Source organism: Triticum aestivum, chromosome 7D (assembly GCF_018294505.1).
Source record: "Triticum aestivum cultivar Chinese Spring chromosome 7D, IWGSC CS RefSeq v2.1, whole genome shotgun sequence".
NCBI lineage: Eukaryota > Viridiplantae > Streptophyta > Magnoliopsida > Poales > Poaceae > Triticum > Triticum aestivum.
In genome coordinates, this window is record NC_057814.1 from 575,963,042 (window position 1) to 575,982,802 (window position 19,761).

Genomic DNA, 19,761 nt, shown 5'->3' on the forward strand with positions numbered 1-19,761 from the left:
GCAGGGTGGACAAGTCGTCGCTGCGCTCATCCTCGAAGACCATGGCGCGGCGGCAGTGGCGGACGCGGCGGTCTGCGCGGCGAGCGGCGGCTGGAGAGACAAGGGCGATGAGGCGAGGAGAGGGACAGAGTGCGGCTGGCTCCGGTTGGGTTCGACCGGACCCGGCTACATGGAGCGACCGAGACGGGTGCGAGAGTTATCGAGCGGGTGCGCGCGGGTAGGCCACCGTGGCACCTGACAAGTGGGCCCGGTCGGTCAGATACGTGGTCAATACGAGCTTATACGGCTGTCAGACCGTTTTGCAACACTTAGGCTTAGAGTTGGCACTGCATGGCAAAAAAATGACTAGTGGTACTGATTCGTCACAACGTGCCGAAGTGTGGTAGTGCCTTGCAATTAACTCGCTCCGGCGGGACTGGCGTGGATCTGGCGGATGGCAGCCGGATCGGATCGACGACGTGCGGCTCCGGCGAGTCGGAAGGGCGGCGCCGGCGGCTGAGCTCCTCCATGGACTGCTGCAGTTCCAGGGAGTTAGAGCTTCGAAGGCCCAGCTTTTTGATTCGGAGCCCCTTCTTCTGGCCTCTTGAGCACCGATCCCGTCATCGTTCCTCTTCTTAGACCCCCTTGACGTCCTGCTGCTGCGGTCTCCACACCGTCCCAGTCTTGGCCCGGCCACCGGGTCTCCTCCCTCTGACCCTCTCTCTAAGGTATGCACGAGCAGCTAGGTTGTGTGATTGCTTCTTCACAACATCAATTCTCCTCCTTGCTAATTCAATCGGTCAATCCCACAAGGGTGGTGATGGGACCTTCACAATTTCTGGGCCAGATCCGCCCTGGGTATAGTGTCCATGGCACGATCATACATGCTGTTGTGTTCCTGGATTCCATCTTGAGAATGATTTGTGTATGATTTGCTATCTTCATCTTGCGTCGTTACAAATTTCGGTTGCTTTTGCAAAGAATGATGCGTCATAGCTTGGTGCCTTTTACGAATTTCAGTATTTGTTTAGATCGTACTGTATAAAGTATTGATTTCTTCGCGGCTAGCAACTCCATTAATTAGTGTGTTAAAAATCTTCTCATCATTTGATAGGTAGATTCTGACTGCTGCTCTTCGTAGGTTTTGAAAGGGAGAAGAGAGGTTGAACCATGGGGAAGGGGGAAGAGGAAGGCAGCCGCTAAGCCACCCACTAGGAAGCGGATGGACAAGCTCGATATGGTCTTTTCCTGCCCATTCTGCAATGATAGGAGCAGCGTTGAATGCCGGATGTTAGTACCATCTTCACGTATTTTTCCTGTCAGTTGGTTGATACTGAATGGCTATCTATCAATTCAACATTGTGTCTGGCCTTCTTTTGTCTTCAGTGATATGGAAACCTGATTGGTGAGGCTAATTGTGAAATCTGACAGGAAAGCTTCAGCAGCCAGCACCACTGCAAATGGTATGTCCAAATCATACATAAAACTGCAGATTGTACCTCCTATAACATAGACGTAGATGCCATAGATGCCATACTGATTGGCTCTCAACTAGAAAATTATGCACCGGGCATCTCATTTGGTTTTGTTCCTTCTCAACCTAATGATTGCAACTCCGGGACAGGGTATAGCTTATGTATACATTTTGTACAGCCATGCCCATTTCATATACTCTTGGGGGTTTAATCACTCTAATCAACTATTATAATAGAGCATAGCTGAGGTAGTAAATCATGCAGGGTTATATGCAGACACAGTTTCCATTAAATGATGTCTGTACGACAGGCGGCTTCGGCTAGTCGGACGGACAACGGCGGCGGCTGAGCTTCTCCATGGCCTGCTGCAGTTCCTAGGAGAGAGAGCTTCGAAGGTGAGGAGATATAGATGAACAGAAGGGAGAGGAGGAAGGGCAGGGGCGTGGCGGCCTTGACGGTGAACCTCGGGTTGCGACGGTCTCCGGCGAGAGGCGGCGTGGGGTGGCGGCGCGAGCCTACGGAGCGGCGGCGGCTTGGAGCTGCGGGAGCTCGGGCGTTTGGATGCGTTTGGATCGCAGGCCTAAGGTTATGCATATTGGGTATGTTTTGATCGCTATCAAACCTGTCCATACAAAATATTGCCATGATTTATCCTGCTGTTGGCTAGATCTGAAGTACTCCCTCCGTTCACAAATATAAGATGTTCTAACTTTTTTGTGAATCGGATGTATGTACATGTATGTACGCATATAGGATTTTTATTATAGAAGAAACAAAAGCATATTGGATCCCTATAGGTAGAACTATAAGAAGAGGACTGGTCCTCTAATCATTATAGGCCTTCAACGCCAATTTAGGAATTAGGACACACATGTTATGTTTTGTTACCGGCTCATGGAGTTAATTCCGAAAGTCTACAATCTGCATGGTATACAGTAATCATCAGCTTAGTCGCTCATGTGTGCCATCGTTGAGCTTGTGATGTCATGGTAAGAGATTTAGTACCATCTATATTTTCTATAGTTATTTTAATCTTTCATCGAGATGGACGAGGGTGATAAACAATTTTTGAGATTATGGTTCCCATTTTTGCATATTGCTTGGCTCTCGACTTAGTGCTTATCAATCAAAAGTTGAATGCTTGGTGATGTGACCTTCCATTTAGATTTCAATTATGTGCAACAGTAAAAGATGCTACACTTGTAATATAGAGCGAATGTAGAGAAAACATTTATACAGATGTATTAGTTATGACTTGTTATAAATATGCCCCACCACCTATGTAATTCAAAACTTTTATACCTACCAGTCCTCTTTTATGCGGGTTTCCACTTTAAGAAATGATTTTAAAATCCGACTCAATAGAAATGAGAAAATATGCAAACAAAAGCATATAGGATATTTGTTATATTATGTATTCCTAGGTTAGATTCATTATCTACAACATGTTTCCGATGTAGCGGCAGTTTCATTGTTTCTGATTATAGGCCTCAGATGTAGATATATAGGTAATCATTCTTCACCTGTAACGACTGAAGTGTGAATTCCACATTGTCTTCCCTTTTTTATAAATTGGTTTCTGAACGTAATTATTGCCTTCCATTTGTCCAAAATTGGAAGTATATACAGAAGATCAGAAATCATGGCATGGTTCCTTGCCTGCTTATGTGTACTGTAATTATTTTTGACAATCTGATGTGTTCACGCATCATTACAAGATTCTTTAAAACTACCTTTGTAGAATATTTCAAACCCTGGTCTAGGAGTATGCAGCCAACCATGCTTTCAAACCAATAGAGAATGTGAGAGAAAATATGTTGCTCGATACTGGTGAGGATAGTGCACTATTTTGCTCGATATTGAAGCATCAGATCATTCTTGTTCTATGCAACAACTAAGACTATTTTTCGCCACTACAGCCATGAAACTTCAACCAATACATATGTGCTCGAGTTGCTTTGCAACACATAATGACCATTCAATGTTTGCAGCAGGTGGTCGCTTTCATGGTTGGAGTGAGCAGCTTGGCCAGGTACCATGCGCAACAATCCCACGGACAGGGCCGGATCTGGGCCTATGCGGCCTGGTGCGGCGGCCAGGGGCCCATATCTAAAGGGGGCCATAATTTTGTATACCCTTATATATATATATATATATATATATATATATATATATATATATATATATTACTATACATCTAAAAAAATAGAAGCCTTGGCCCGGCCGGCCGGCCCAGCAGTCCAGCACGTAGGCGCTCGACGCCTCGACAGGAGCGGAGATCGCGACGGATCGCGAGTCGCGACGAGTCGACTCCTCGAGGCTGGACTGGTCCTCGTATCCAGAGTCCAGACTCCAGCGTCATCGGTCATCTTCGCCGAGTCGCTGATCGGCGATCGCCTCCAGCCTCCGAATCTCCGATCCAGGATTCGATCGCCAGGGCCTGCGCTTGCCTCTGGGCTCTGGCTCCTAAGTCCTATCGCCCCTGTCTCCGACACTCCGAGGCCCCGATGATCGCTCCGGTGTCTCCGAATCTCTGATCGCCCTTCTCTGGTATAGTTAATATGGGGCTTTTTTTCCTATCTTTTTTCTTTAGATGACGCGTATAATAGTAACAGGAGAGCTCAATGTTTAATTCTTTATGTAATGTTGTTGATTACTTCATAATTTTAGGTGATATGGCACCGAAACATAAATCCGGTTGTGCGAAAAGGAATAAAAGAAAAAGGGATCTTGCACTTGCTGAATCACAAAAAGGGGCTCTAAAAATGTATTTTCCGGCAACAAGTAGTGTTGATGTCAATAATGATAATCAAATTGAAGAATCTGAACATGATCAAGATGATGATCATAATTCAAATGTTGATCATGAGGTCAATGAACAGTCCTCGGGCCAGGGTAAGTAATTAAATACCTTCAATTTTTTGCAGAAGTAAGTTAGTAACTAATTATAATTTCTTAAATTTAAATGTAGGTCTTGATGTTAATAAGGACAATACGGAATCTACCACCCTTCATGGCTGCCAGAGCTGGTGTAGTGTGGCGAAGATGTCGTCAATTGTGGCGACACAAATGGTGAGCGACCAATAAAAAGAAGTAAGATTGCCGTTGATGTTCTTGTGCAGGAGTGCTCCGATTATTGATCAAGGGAGCATTGGTCTGATTTAAGAGGAGATTAGTAGCTTATTTTGTTCACATATGTTTAAGAGGGGACCGAGAAAATTTCTTGCTAAGCTTATAACAGTGTTGCACGGGCAAACTTTTGCCATGAAGAAATATAACTAGAAACACGGTGTTTTTGATTGGGAATGGATGTATCTTCAAAAAGAGCTTTAGCCAAGACGTGCGTTGCACGTGCAAGCTTACTAGTACTGATTAATTTACTAAATTAATGACGTCATCATGTTCCAGGAATCCGATTAATTAGTGGACTCAATTAATTCTGATCTAATTGGCCACAAGAGCGGCGTGTGGCCGTTGTCCATCAGCCGATTTAATCGCATGATTTTCTCACGCTAATCCCTCCATGAATGGCCGATTTAATCGCATCATTCTTTCCCAATAATTCCTCCAAAATTGGCGTGGCTTCAGCCAATTTAATCCCATAATTTTCTCCCAGTAATCCCTCCATGATTTAATCAGCACGGCTTCACCAATTTAATCCCATAATTTTCTCCCACTAATCCCTCCATGATTTGATCAGCATGGCTTCAGCCAAGTTCTTTCCCACTATTTCCTCCGTGAATGCCCGGATCTCTCTCCGTGTCTTTCACTTAATTTCGGCCCACTCATTACCCTCTCCTTATTAATCTCAAGGCGCTTATTGATTTCAACTTGTACTCATATATAAATTGGTGAAATTATATGCAAAGACGCGAGGTGGTACTATACAATACAAACGAAATCTCTTTTATTTATACAAGCCTTATTTAGATCAGTTGGATCTACGTGAGAAAAACTGTTGGCAGATGGTGAGTTCGATCCCTGAAAGCATTAACTATTTTTTGCCGGATTCATTGGTGGGCCACAACGCATGCCGCTGTCGGACGGCCAGAGGCCCAACCGGGTCCATGTACGCGAGACAGAGAGAATAAAAGGCTGAACTGTTTTTTCCGACGTACAAAAATCCTGTAACGACGGACGGACGAAAATCTCATAATGAACGGACCAAAATTAGGGAGGAAGAAGCAATAGCCTTTTTATTAGTGTAGATTCACTCATTTTGCTCCGTGTGTAGTCACTTGTTGAAATCTTTAGAAAAACAAATATTTAGGAACGGAGGGAGTATTTGGCAGAAGCATCGTCTATGGCAACTGAAGAAGAAGAAGAAAAAAAAAGGAAGTGTGCGACATGGCTGGTTGCTGCGGTAGGTACGCGTACTGCAGCCATCCATCCAACAAGAACAAGGTGGGCGAGCTGCTGTGCTGAGTGCAGTACGCATATATCTTCGCACATTATACTACTACTACTACACTACTTGTAACGGAACAGGTGAGCGTTTGTGTACTCCAGTTGCACTGCGGCAGCCTCTTGCTAGTACTACTCATGTACTACTAGTGTACTGCCAAGCGAGTGAAGAGTAGCAACTCACCTTTCTCTGCATATATATTGATCTTCCCTGTGATGTTGGTGGCATGGCATGGGCGTCGGCAGCAATCAGCATCAGGTGAGGTGGTGGACGAACAAGTGTGACAGAGAGGAGATTTTGTGATTTGAGAGGGCAGAGGAGACAGGGATGGAGCAGAGCAAGGGATGGGGCAAACAACAAACTTCAACTGCTTCCTTCCACTGATCACCTCCTGATTATATGACAAGAGCGAGAGAGTTGTGAGAGATGAGAGCTTCTGTTATTGTTGTTGTTGTTGCTCCCTCCCTGCACTGCCTCTTCCCTGTACTCGCTCCGTTCTAAAATAGATGACCCAACTTTATACTAAAGCCAGTACAAAGTTGAGTCATTTATTTTGGAACGGAGGGAGTAACTCTCTTTCTCCCTCTCTTATCATTTTCTGACCCTGTTATCGGCAGCTCCTGCTGTTTTGTTTGCTCTTCAGTTCTGCAGGCTCCTTTGTTTATAATCTTTACGTGCTTATTACTCTAATTTCGTTCAAACGGATACTTCAAACTTGTTCACTGCTCAGATACAGGGAGAAGGCAAGCTAAGGTTGTATTACAATGTTCCTCGTTGCACTCCAGCGTCCTCTTCCTCCAACACGCTTGTTGCCACATGCCTCTTCGGTTTCGACAATAAGATACACATCTTTGGAGGAGCGGCCATGATGCCATATGGAAACATTGGAGGGACTAATCGTCAGAGTTTTTCATCAAACCTCCCTCGACACTTGAAGATGTATACGTAGCTTTTAAGAGTGCATAAGTCGGTGACTGCTAGCAGAACAAGCATCCATGCAGTGATTTTTCACTCGGTTTCTCTTGTACATAAACTCTGTTTTTGTCTCTGCTGTTCAACATTCAGCAATGCGAAATGAACGGCTGAATTCAGACGTCCATTCTACCGTGACATTCACATGGAGGGTGTTTCATATCATCACCAAAAAACAAAATAAAAATCATACCCATATCTGACATAATCTTGATGAAACAAGAGGAAACCCATGACACCGGCTGCTACCTTCATCAATCTTGACAGTAAAAAGGGAAATTCCTTAACACTATATAGAATATCAGGGATATTTTATTATCCCAGGCTCCCAGCACAGGTGATAAGTGGTAAGTACAAGACAGGCAAACAGACTGAAAGTGGAAGTTCGATTCCTTCCTTTGCCATGAATGCGGGTGGTATAGTTCTGAAGATTGTGACTATGTAGTTCATAACTCGGAGGAAGCTGTAGCCAATGTCAACGTGCAAGACAGGCAAAACCCTGACAAAACTTGATTCCTGCCGTTCCACAGCATGGAAACTACGTACAATCCTAGATGAAACACTGAATCTCCTCCTATATATTGCTAAAAAATCTGCAATGTGATGGTTTCGAAGAGGCGGATTTGCGGACACCGGAGGGGCCAGCAGGCTCACCACCTGCCGCGAGGGCGAGGTAGCACGCCTCACGCAGCAGGTTGCGGCGGAGCCTCCTCTTGCTTGCTGCTGCCGTCGTCGGGCGAGCGGACTGAACAGCTAGCGCCTTGACGACGACGCCGAAGCCGCCCTTCCCGAGCACGCGCGTCAGCTCGTGGTGCTCCCGATGCGCCGTCTCCTGCGGGATCCGGCGGCGTGGTCGTCGATCATGGCGCCAATTGCGGCTTCAGCAGCGGCGACTCGCGAGCTGCTGGCGCGCGTCGGAGAGCAAGTTTTGGTGGCGCGCGCGCAACGGATGGAGCGCGTTTGCCGCTGTTCAATCGGATTGCGGCCGACTCGACTGGAGCAAAACGCGCTTCCGAATTCGATCGGGAGTGGCGCTTTGCTCTGCTCGCGTCCGACTGGAGCACGGTCACCGCCTCGCCGGGAGATATAAGCTCCATGGGGTGCTCCCTCGTGGTAGGCGATCGCCATCTTCCTTGCCCCCCAATCTCTCCATCCAATCCTCCCTCTCCACTTCTCCATCCACTCCAAAACCGATCACAGGAGCTCGCGGCCGCCACCCATGGCCGGGCAGATGCTCCGCCGGTGGAACAGCTTCTACGGCGCCTTCGACCCCGTGGACGCCGCCATCGAGGCCGCCGACCCAGACCAGTTCTCACGCCACGTGTTCCGGCGCGCGAGGGGCGACCTGGTGGGACGGCTCTGCAGCGCCGCCGACGACGCCCAGGCGGAGCGCATCTGCGGGATTCTCGACGACATCATGGCGGAGTCTCTCGAGACGCTGAGGCTGGTTCCATCCACGCCGGGGGCGCCCATCTCCGCGGAACTCGCCGACTCCGTGCGCGCGCTGCGGGAGCACGACTCGGAGCGCGTCCGCCTCCTCGCGCGCGGCATCGTGAGCGGGTGGGAGGCCTCCGTCCAGGACGACGACGGCGCCAAGGTCACACCGGCCATGCCGGTGAAGAAGCTACCGCAGCCCAAGGCGAGCGTCGGCCAGCAGCAGCAGCGGCGGCGTGTCTCCGCCGACCCTGACGCGAAGACGAAGCGACCTCCCAAGATCGTCGGCGAGCCATTGTCCAAGAAGACGGCTGAAATCATCAAAAAGGCGTCCGATCCTGTCGACGGTGACCGCGCCGGGTTCTGCTCGGAGGACAAGATTGAAGCCGCGAAGCGCAAGCTCCGGCAAGGTTACCAGGAAGCAGAGGACGCCAAACGGCGGCGCAGGACGCAGTTGGTGCAGGCGGCGCCCAAGATGATGCAGCGGATCAGGAGGTGCACCAGCTCCATGGTGAAGGAAACCTTGTCGATCAGGACCACGCAGCTTCACATTAGGTCTCTAGTCAAGAAAATCCATATGTAATCCTTCTTCTCGAATCTCGAACATGCCATACTGCAGTTGCTCGTAGTATGCATGTTATGTATGTGATCGAAAGAAGTTGATAAATTAAAGCGAGATTTACTGTTACAAATCTGCAAGGGATTTCGAGAGAAATTGCTCGTCATGTTGGGGAAGATGCATGTGTTTGTGGCTATTTACTGTATAATTCTGCACGCAACTGAGCAACCAACAAAGGCCTCCTTTTAAAATTCAGTTTTCTTTAAAATTTCGAGTTCTCGTGCCCATGTTCAGACTTGCAGTCCAAGTTGCAACTTGAATTCAATCAAAATTGAGAAAATCCTCCTCTTTCTGTTTCACTTGGTATAAAACTGCATATGTACGACAAACCATGACATGCATCCACAAAAAGATAAATCTTTTCTGAGGTTTACAAGTTGGATTGTACTCAACACAGATTGGATACAAAGCAGCAGCAACTAGAATCTTGACTAGTGTATTCCTAGTTTAATCTGAGTGTCAAATCACAAGAATGCTTTCTTCAGTTTTTTTGTTGTTGCGATGAATGCTTTCTTCAGTTTACACCAAGGTATTTCAAAGGAGAAAAGGCTATGTTACAAAGAACAAAATGCGAGCTAGCTCGAGTGGTGTCTTTTATCTAGCAGTACTATTTAGTATTTACAGGTGTACATGATTCCCGTTTCCTTCAAAACCCTGATTCGCTTTGTATCCTCGGACCAAGAGAGCTGATCATCACACTCCATTATCACCATTGATAAACAAGGGCAGAGACCCCCCAAGCACCTCCATACCCTTTCTATCGCCAAATGGTCCGCAATACCTGAACTTCAAACTAGAGACGCAGTGTCCCACCATAATGTTGAGTGATGGAATCCTACAAGAAGGACCAAATAGTTACTGGGATGGGCTTTCACTTGATCGGTTTGACAAGCATGCACATCTTGGTTTGCAACAATTTCCCAACAAATTCGTATCTAATAATGGTTAAATGGATGTATGATTTACCCTTTTTTTGCTCGAACAGTACGCTTTACCTTTTCAAAAGAAGGAAACATTTGTACAGCTCTTCAATATCAGAATCAACTTTCAGGTGTATATACTCTGTAAGAACAGAGAGTCGCGAGAGTGTGTCGTTCCATTCTTCGCTACCTGAGGTAGGACACAGAGGGAGGAGGGAAGCAACATGCTCTAAAATTGAAGATAAAGGTTGACTGGAGATAGAATTTGCGTGTTGCTCTGCAATGGCATTCAGTAGTAGGGAACTGCTAATTCTGAACTGTTTGGCCCATTTCTGAGAACTTCCTGGCAGAACACAAATCACTGGATTTTTTGGATAATCAGTTCCTCCATTCTCCAGAGTTTTATTTTCAGTAACATTTGAAGTGCGGCATGTAGGATCTATCGGCCTATGTAATGGTAGCACCCAGTCACGGGGTCATCAATAACAGTTGCAGGGTCTTTCATCTGCACCCGCTCGCTCCGTTCAAATTGCCGCATGTTGCGATGACCGACGCGGCTGTCGTTGGCTACTGAAGGAAATATGCCCTAGAGGCAATAATAAAGTTATTATTTATTTCCTTATTTCATGATAAATGTTTATTATTCGTGCTAGAATTGTATTGACCGGAAACTTAGTACATGTGTGAATACATAGACAAACAGAGTGTCCCTAGTATGCCTCTACTTGACTAGCTCGTTAATCAAAGATGGTTAAGTTTTCTAAGCATAGACATGTGTTGTCATTTGATGAACGGGATCACATCATTAGAGAATGATGTGATGGACAAGACCCATTCGTTAGCTTAGCATTATGATCGTTTCAGTTTCATTGCTACTGCTTTCTTCATGACTTATACATGTTCCTCAGACTATGAGATTATGCAACTCCCGAATACCGGAGGAACACCTAGTGTGCTATCAAACGTCACAACGTAACTGGGTGATTATAAAGATGCTCTACAGGTGTCTCCGAAGGTGTTTGTTAGGTTGGCATAGATCAAGATTAGGATTTGTCACTCCGTGTATCAGAGAGGTATCTCTGGGCCCTCTCGGTAATGCACATCACTATAAGCCTTGCAAACAATGTGACTAATGAGTTAGTTGCGGGATGATGCATTACGGAATGAGTAAAGAGACTTGCCGGTAACGAGATTGAACTAGGTATGATGATACCGACGATCGAATCTCGGGCAAGTAACATACCAATGACAAAGGGAACAACGTATGTTGTTATGCGGTTTGACCGATAAAGATCTTCGTAGAATATGTAGGAGCCAATATGAGCATCCATGTTCCGCTATTGGTTATTGACCAGAGAAGTGTCTCGGTCATGTCTACATAGTTCTCGAACCCGTAGGGTCCGCACGCTTAACGTTCGATGACGATTTGTATTATGAGTTATGTGATTTGATGTACCGAAGGTTGTTCGGAGTCCCGGATGAGATCACGGACATGACGAGGAGTCTCGAAATTGTCGAGAGGTAAAGATTCATATATTGGAAGGTTGCATTCGGACATCGGAATGGTCCCGAGTGATTCGGGCATTTTTCCGGAGTACCGGGAGGTTACCGGAACCCTCCGGGGAAAGATATGGGTCTTATGCGCCATAGGAGGGAGGCTAACCAGCCCACAAGGGAGGAGGCCGAATTGGACTTGGGAAGGGGGCGCCACCCCCCTTTCCTTCTCCTACTTCCTCTCCTTCCCCTTTTCCCCCTCCGGTAGAAGGAAAAAGGCGTGGGGCCGATGATGTCTACTACGCAACCTTCTCCTTGTAGACGTTGTTGGGCCTCCAAGTGCAGAGGTTTGTAGGACAGTAGCAAATTTCTCTCAGGTGGATGACCTAAGGTTTATCAATCCGTGGGAGGTGTAGGATGAAGATGCTCTCTCTCAAGCAACCCTGCAACCAAATAACAAAGAGTCTCTTGTGTCCCCAACACCCCAATACAATGATAAATTGTATAGGTGCACTAGTTCGACGAAGAGATGGTGATACAAGTGCAATATGGATGATAGATATGAGTATTTGTAATCTGAAAATATAAAAACGGCAAGGTAACAAGTGGTAAAAGTGAGCGTAAACGGTATTGCAATGCTAGGAAACAAGGCCTAAGGTTCATACTTTCACTAGTGCAAGTTCTCTCAACAATAATAACATAATTGGATCATATAACTATCCCTCAACGTGCAACAAAGAGTCACTCCAAAGTCACTAATAGCGGAGAACAAACGAAGAGATTATTGTAGGGTACGAAACCACCTCAAAGTTATCCTTTCTGATCGATCTATTCAAGAGTCCATAGTAAAATAACACGAAGCTATTCTTTCCGTTCGATCTATCATAGAGTTCGTACTAGAATAACACCTTAAGAAACAAATCAACCAAAACCCTAATGTCACCTAGATACTCCAATGTCACCTCAAGTATCCGCGGGTATGATTATACGATATGTTGGGGATCGTTGCAGAAATTAAAAAAATTATACGCATCACCAAGATCAATCTATGAAGAGACATCATGGTATGCACCACATCCAATAGGGTGCAGCTATGATGTTCGGACACACCATCACATTATGGTGTTCCAGGCGGCATTAGTTGTGAAACAATTTCCACAATGTCTTAATTGTGTACCAAACACGTAACTCAGATATTCATCTCTATGATCATATCATAGACATTTTATCCTCTTGTCACGACGATCTTCAACTTCACTCTGAAATTACTTGAACCTTTCAATAATTCAGACTTGTGTTTCATCAAGTAAATATACTTAGAATCTACTCAAATCATCTGTGAAGTAAGAGCATACGATATTCACTGCGTGCCTCAGCACTCATTGGATTGCACACATCAAATGTATTACTTTCAACAAGTTGCTCTCTTGTTTCATCTCACTGAAAACGAGGCCTTTCAGTCATCTTGCCCATGTGGTATGATTTGCATGTCTCAAGTGATTCAAAATCAAGTGAGTCCAAACGATCCATCTGCATGGAGTTTCTTCATGCGTATAAACCAATAGACATGGTTCGCATGTCTCAAACTTTTCAAAAAACGAGTGAGTCCAAAGATCCATCAACATGGAGCTTCTTCATGCGTTTTATACCAATATGACTCAAATGGTAGTGCCACAAGTATGTGGTACTATCATTACTATCTTATATCTTTTGGCATGAACATGTGTATCACTACGATCGAGATTCAATAAACCATTCATTTTAGGTGCAAGACCATTGAAGGTATTATTCAAATAAACAGAGTAACCATTATTCTCCTTAAATGAAACCGTATTGCGATAAACATAATCCAATCATGTCTATGCTCAATGCAAACACCAAATAACAATTATTTAGGTTTAACACCAATCTCGATGGTAGAGGGAGCATGCATTGGTTGATCACATCAACCTTGGAAACACTTCCAACACATATCGTCATCTCACCTTCAGCTAGTCTCCGTTTATTCCGTAGCTTTTTGTTTCGAGTTACTAACACTTAGCAACCGAACCGGTATTTTAATACCCTGGTGCTATTACGAGTACTACTAGTACACATTATAATGTATATCCAATATACTTCTGTCGGCCTTGCCGGCCTTCTCATCTACCAAGTATCTAGGGTAGTTCTGCTTCAGTGACCGTTCCCCTTATTTCAGAAGCACTTAGTCTCGGGTTTGGGTTCAACCTTGGGTTTCTTCACTAGAGCAGCAACTGATTTGCTGTTTCATGAAGTATCCCTTTCTTGCCCTTGCCCTTCTTGAAACTAGTGGTTTACTAACCATCAACAATTGATGCTCCTATTTGATTTCTATTTTCGCGGTGTCGCGAATAGCTCAAGGATCATCATATATATCCCTGATATGTTATAGTTCATCACGAAGATCTAGTACCTTGGTGGCAGTGACTTTGGAGAACCATCACTATCTCATCTGGAAGATTAACTCCCAGTCGATTCAAGCGATTGTAGTACTCATACAATCTGAGCACATGCTCAACGATTGAGCTTTTCTCCTTAGTTTGCAGGCTTAAGAAACTTGTCAGAGGTCTCATACCTCTTGACGTGGGAACTAGCCTGAAATCCCAATTTCAGTCCTTGGAACATCTCATATGTTCTGCGATGTTTCAAAAACGTCTTCGGTGCCTGAATTCTAAACCATTTAGCATTACGCACTGAACTATCATGTAGTCATCAAAACGTGTATGTCAGATGTTCGCAACATCCACAACCGACGCTCGAGGTTCAGCACACTGAGCGGTGCATTAAGGACATAATCCTTCCGCGCAGCAATGAGGACAATCCTCAGTTTACGGACCCAGTTCGCATAATTGCTACTGTCAACTCCCTACTAAATTTTCTCTAGGAACATATCTAAAATAGTAGAACCACTGCAGTGCGTACGTACTTTAGCTTATGCCGACCTAGGCTTTGGCTATTCGCTAGCTCGGCCACTGCTGGTAGCATTAGCCAATGATGAAGCTATGAAATAATGCAAACAAAAAAAACCATCAGATTGATGACGCCGCTGCGGTGTGGCTACTGCACGGCGTTGCAAGCGGGCATGGCATTGTTGAATCCCTTCCGTGTCGCCATGGTCACAAACCCAAACCCTCGCGATCGCCCACGCTTGTCGTACACGACTCTTGCGCGGGCCACCTTCCCGTGCTTGCTGAACATGTCTCGCAGCCGGGAGCTATCCACCTTCGGGGACAGATCACCGACGTCGTTGCAGGTCGTTGGGGTTCCTCCCTGGCCTTGAGTCATCCGCGCAGGAAAGACAGGTATCTGGGGATCGGGCAGGAACCACAGGCACCCCGTGTCGTGCCATCCAGGCGGCAGGGTCTCCACCAGCGTGGTGGCGCCGTCCTTGAAGCTGTACATATACACGCTGCACGGCTCCGGAGGATCAGAACGTCCGTCTTGGCCTGCCGTGTTGTCGATGACAAAGTAGGCGGTGCCACCGCTCAGCTCCTCGCCGAACCACACGGCATCCACAGGGAAGCTACCCGGGAAACCCAAGAAGAGGACAGCGTCGTGGAAGTCTGATTCGTCATCGCGCACCCACTCCACCACCCGCTCCTCCTCCCCCTCGCCGCCGTTCCGCAAACACAGTTGGTGCAGTGACACCGACAGGTCGGTGCCGCTGTCCGCTTGAAGAACACTGGCAAGGAGCAGGTCGCCTCCGGACTCAAAGAGGTAGCTGCACCGGCTTACCGGGCTCATCCGGCAGGGCCCCTTGCACTTCGTTGGTGATTACATTGGTGTAGAGGCCTGGATAGATTTCATCCCAGCGCGGCCAGAGGATGTGGCAGGTAGCCAAGCCAACGCACACGATGTAGCCATAGTAATACGCGGCCGCGCAGCAGCGGTCGGTGCCGAGATTCGACGTCACACGCTGCCACTCACCGTGGCCCGGGCGCAGGAAGGACGCCCAGAATCTACTGTGTGGATTGTTACCTTGCTCTGGCCGGAAGTCGTATAGAAGGACGGCGCCGTCGTCGGAGACGACGCGATGCCTGTGATCCAGCCACTTGCGGTCGAGACGCTCGCGGGGGAAAGGCAGGGGTCCGGCTGTGAGAGGGTTGACGAGGGAGAGGTCGGCGCTGAGCAGCCACGCCGCGGTGCCGTCGGTGCGGGCGACCCTCGTGTCCCGGACGCAGACGCCAGGCGCGATGTAGCTGGCCTTGGAGAAGACGCAGCGGCACCGCTGGTCCTCCACGGAGACAGAGTCATCGGCGGCCGACGGTGCGACGAGCCACGGCAGGAGGCCCCTTTTATTTTCAAGTGTTGCACCATGATTTGCAGACGGCGTTGAAGCGGACGGCGTCGGACGCGGCGTGGAGACGGCCGGAGATGTCCCGGAGCAGATCGGCCGGGAGATCCGCCCACTGGCCGGAGGGCGATGTTGGTGATGTCATGGTGCGCGCGCAATCGGTCGTCGATCTTGTGACTCGATCGATTGGCTTCTCTCTCGTGATCCTGTCGGGGCAGTATATAGAGGTTGACGCGTCGGTTATATGAGTGTGCGTGGAGCGCACCCGGCTCGGCTCCGACTCTTTCTCTGTGGCATCCGGTCTGAGTTAATCAACTTATTCTGTTGTACGTACGAGCGTGCGTGGGTTTGTGTTTGTAACAGATCGGCTTCTTGTAGATCTCCGTAATCTCTATTTTTCCTTCTTTCTTTTCGAAAACATCGATTACAAGACAACATAGACATAATACACACACTCACACCAATAAACACGTACCCACACGACGCCTACCGAAGACCGGGTCAGAGTTGCGGAGCTTCAAGATTGACGAAGTCACCATGTTCACCTTGCTGTTGACAAGAACGTCACCTTCCACTCGCACTAAACACTACAGAAAAAAGCAAAAAGAAATGTTGATGTGCTAGACATCAGGTGCCTAAAATTGTTTCTTGGATCACCCGATCCCTCACGCGCCCTGTGCCCAAGCCTAAAACGGGGTGGCTGCGCAGCCACCCGACGAGGGCGAGCCAGGAGATTACTGGAAACCGGGACAATGTGAGAGGAAGAGGGTTGACGCTCGCCGGCGCAGGAGAAGGGTGAGGCTTAGAGGGATGATCGAGGTGACGGCGGCACATCGGAGGAGGCAGCTCGGAGAGGGTGATGTGGCGCGTGGCAGCGGCAGGTAGTTAAGCAGGGGCCAAAGAGCGGGTCCACTGGGAGGGAAAGAAGATGAACAGTAGCCACGCGTTGGAGGAAGATGAGTAGTAAGCCGTGAAAATATATCAACTATTCCATAGAGCTATTCCGAGCAACTGACGGATAGATGCACCCTTCCCTTTGTTCGAGGATACAACAACAACAACAACAACAACAAATCCTTTAGTCTCAAATAAGTTGTTGGTAGACTAGATGTGAAACTCATAAGATCTCGCGACCAACTCATGGCTCTGGCACATGGACAGCAAGCTTCCACGCACCCCTGTCCATAGCTAGTTCTTTGGTGATACTCCAATACTTCAGGTCTCTCTTAACGGACTCCTCCCGTGTCAAATCTGGTCTACCCCGACCTCTCTTGACATTCTCCGCACGCTTTAGCTGTCTGCTATGCATTGGAGCTTCTGGAGGCCTGTGCTGAATATGCCCAAACCATCTCGGACGATGTTGGACAAGCTTCTCTTCAATTGGTGCTACCCCAACTCTATCTCTTATATCATCCGGACTCGATCCTTCCTCATGTGGCCACACATCCATCTCAACATACGCATCTCCGCCACACCTAACTGTTGAACATATCGCCTTTTAGTCGGCCAACACTCAGCGTCATACAACATTGCAGGTCGAACGACCGTCCTATAGAACTTGCCGATCTGGCGAATAAAATTTCCTTGAGCCTCCCGATCTCGATGTGGGCGGCGATGGCTCATTGGCATAGAGTACTTCCGTAGTGTTTGCAGAGTTTATCGATGTGGTGGTGGCGGCGGCTTTTCTTTGGTGTTTGGTCCCTTAGCCTCCTTTTCGTCATGTTGGTACTGCCTCATGTGCTGACGTGAGGCCGGGAACTTTTTTTTAGGCTAGGATTTTGAATTTGTGTATCTTCCAACAAGGGTGATCTCAATTCTTTCGTCTCTCGGATGCTGGTCCCATATACCTTGATGACTTTTCGTCTGCAATCAGTTCAGGACAAAAAAGGCAATCATACCTCAAGAGATGTATTTTTTATCTCTATTATTATAGGAGAGTTGGTTTCGCCGTCTCCCCTCTTTTACGGTATTTGCCCCCTAACGGTCCACCCCCCCCCCCCCCCTTGAGTTAGGGTTGGTTTTTGACAACCACAACCAATGCCGCATAAAATAAAAACCAACATAAATATAATAAATTGGAATAATCTAAACAAAATCGATACTTTCCAAAAACCACGTCCTGCATTAACGCAGTCGAATCGAATCAAATCAATATTACCAAAATCTCTACTAACTGAAACTTTCCTTGCCTTCTCTTACCCATACTCAAATCAAATTAAATGTCACTAAAATCTAAAATATGGTGGATGTAAGGTATATGTCGGACAAGATTGATGTTGAACCAGTATAGATCTGGGCTTCTTGCCAGGTTTACAAAATGTGTGGGTTTAATTGCCGGATTGATTTGATCAATAGATAGATCCGGTAAAAGGAATGGGAGTATCTAGAACTCATCTAGATGAGACGTAATTTGGTCTCATTCACCTGGAAAACAAGAATGGATACAACCCACGTCAACACACACGCATCTTATAACATCACATCCAGTGACTATAAAAGATGAATGAGACCAAATTAAATCTCATCTAGATGAGTTCTAGCAAAACTGAAAAGAAATAATTGTGGCTGAGTCGTAACTACTCCTAGTATATTTAGAGTTTTACATGTTTTAAAGTTGAGATAAGAATTACGACCAGATCTGCTGCACGCCGACTAGTATAATATAGTTCCCCTGTTAACACAAATCTATATCTCTACCTGATTCTCAACAAAAAGAATTAAAAAAATTCTAGTTTATCTCTACCGACGCCGTCGAGGACTCTTGAAATAGCGACCTATAACCGTACGTATATAACACGCGCATGCATCTTGCGATTTGCCGCACATCCAACTCCGGCCATCTCTACACAAGCTAGCGGCGGCCGTCTCCTTGGTCGACGTCCACGTACGCGCTCCAGTCATACATGTCGATCTCCGCTGCCTTTTCCGCCCTGCGTGCCGCCGGCCGGCAGCAGCTCTCCGCTTCAAGCATCGCCGCGCGGCAGGCGACCGGCTCCCACATGTTCCGGGTCGACGGGCAATGGCGCTAAGGTGAGATCAGGCACGTTCCGCGTCGGCGGCCACGACTGGCGTCTCGTATGCTACCCAAACGGCAACGGGAAGGAGTACGAGGGGTACATGTCCCTCTCTCTTCCTCGAGCATGCCAGCCACGAGAGGACCGGGGATGCCACGGCAAAGGCCCAGCTGAGCATACTCGACCAGGCATGGAAGCCGAGCTACACTCGAGACATAGCCAAGACACGCTTCTTCTCGAGTAACCTCAGTTGGGGCACGCGGGGCTTCTTGAAACACGAGGATCTGGACGCCCTAACGAGGAAGCATCTCAAGGACGACTGCCTGACTGTTCTGTGCGATGTCACCGTCACCGTCACCGAGCTGTGCACCGAAGACCACGCCGAGACTGCCGCACCGGAGCCTACAGTGGTGGCGCCTCCCTTCGGATTGCCCGGGCAACTCGGGGAAGCCGTCTGGAACACGAAGGGAGTGGACGTGCACATCGAGGTCGGCGGGGAGACGCTCCCCGCGCACCGGCAGATACTCGAGGCCGGGTCACCCGTCTTCAAGGCGGACCTCTCGCTCGCCTCGGCCACCGCCAGCGACAGCAGCGACACCGCCGTACTGCGCGTCGACGACATGGACGCCGAGGTGTTCAAGGCCCTGCTCCAGTTCATCTACACGGACTCACCTCCCGTGATCCTGTCGGCGTCGATGGCGGAGAGGCTGCTCGTCGCGGCGGACAGGTACAAGCTGGAAGAGTTGAAGCTCCTCTGCGAGGACGCATTGTGCTGGCGCGTCGACATGAGCTCCGTGGCTGTCGCTCTAGCGTTGGCGGAGAAGCATAGTTGCTCCGCGCTGAGGGCGGCATGCATCCAGTTCCTCTCTTGTCCGGGGAACCTGGAATCATTCATGGCATCGGATGGGTTTGAGAAGGTAAGGACGTATTGTCCCTTCCGCTCTCATGGAGCTTGTCCTCAAGAAGATTACAATATAGGAGCAACTAGCAACTAAGGGTTAGGAATCGTCTACCAGCTAGATATACGAAGTGATGTCGATTAGATTGTCTCGGGTAGAGTAGAGGCTTGATTCAATGAGCTATAGTCTGCGTGTCTCGTGCTGCAAACTCTATTTTTTACACAGTATAAACTCTGTT

General features: G+C 47.7%; 1 pseudogene; it reads left to right on the forward strand.

Moving 5' to 3' along the window:
* Positions 1-18,334: 18,334 nt before the first annotated feature.
* On the forward strand, positions 18,335-19,667 carry LOC123171316 (BTB/POZ and MATH domain-containing protein 2-like; annotated as a pseudogene).
* Positions 19,668-19,761: the final 94 nt, after the last annotated feature.